This window comes from Tupaia chinensis, unplaced genomic scaffold (genome assembly GCF_000334495.1).
Source record: "Tupaia chinensis unplaced genomic scaffold, TupChi_1.0 Scaffold000244_1, whole genome shotgun sequence".
Classification (NCBI taxonomy): domain Eukaryota; kingdom Metazoa; phylum Chordata; class Mammalia; order Scandentia; family Tupaiidae; genus Tupaia; species Tupaia belangeri.
The window spans coordinates 378,600-379,859 of record NW_006159722.1 but is presented as its reverse complement, the minus strand read 5'-3'; the positions used below and the strand labels follow the sequence as shown (position 1 = coordinate 379,859).

At 45.0% G+C, this 1,260-nt stretch overlaps 1 pseudogene; it reads right to left on the bottom strand.

Moving 5' to 3' along the window:
* Positions 1-360: 360 nt before the first annotated feature.
* The window catches only part of LOC102472958 (pumilio homolog 3-like), a 4,264-nt pseudogene continuing 3,364 nt past the window's right edge, over positions 361-1,260 (bottom strand).

The window sequence follows — 1,260 nt, the reverse complement described above, 5'->3', positions numbered from 1 at the left end:
TATGCAGAGCACCCCAGCCCTTCTTATTTGCTCTGTTAAAAAAGAACCAAAAAGAGGAAAAATGATTCCTTCTTGTTCTTTTTGTTAGGTCTTTGCCATGGAGCCTGTACACTCACAGGAAATAGACGGAGAAAGAGAGAGGGAAAGTGAGAAATCACCCCCTGCAGGGGGGTGACCACATCACAGTCCCTTCTCCTCGGGATTTTGGGTATGCATGCATGCACGCACACATGCACATGTGCCTGGCATGATTTTCAACCCACTGGATCTGGGACTCGAACCACAGTCAGTCTCATGGAAGGCCACCATCTCAGCCACCACACCAACTACTGGCCCCTCCTTGTTCTTAATTGTGTCCACCTATGTAGTCAGTTTTTCAAGCAGAATTTCTATTCCTTTGCTAGGATTTTTGTTTCTTTCCAATGTGGGAGTCAGGCTTTTCATTCCAGCTTTGACTTTGTTTGCAACTTCCTGGTCAGGACTCTGGAGAAGGCTAGAAAGAATAATGGCACCTCGGTTTATACTTGTCCAGGACTTCAGGTTCTTCATACCAACATGCTCTACAAGTGTTTTTGCAAAACAATCTTCTCTTCCATTTTCTTTCATCTTTTTATCTTGTTCTATTAACCACTTCAGTACTAGATGTCCTTCAGGATGTTCTGCAACATGAAGTTCTCCATCCCTACCTCCGGGGTGCAGTTCTGCTACTGCCAAGCTGGCGATGGTGTCCATAGCAGGCTGGACGTCCCTGGTGGCAGATCCCAAAATGTCAGCCACCAACACACAGGCAGACTTATCTAGCACCATGTCTTGGGCATGTCCTTGCAGGTAGCTTAACAAAGCTGGAGAAATGGATTCCAACAGCTCGTGTTGGTGGATTTCTGTGTCTTTCTTACTGTGTGCATTTCCATCTCCTTTCTGCAGAACTTCAATGATTTCTCGGACTGTGTGTGCAGGATCTCTGGGGCTTAGGAGATGTAACAGGACCTTTCTTCCATATTTGTCAGCTACTATGTTAGGTAAAGAACCCATAATTTATGATATGATTATCTGCTTCACAAGCTTAGTATCATCAATACAGTCGAATGCTGCCAGTAAAACCAAATGAGAGTATTGACCATTAGCTACCTTTTCTATGTAAGTCTTAATTGTTTTCACAATTAATTTCCTGTCCTTGGGCATACCAAGCCACAGGCAGTGCATGGCCACTCTGGCGCCATCATATGTGTGTGCCAGGTATATCACTGCTTCACGGAGGGC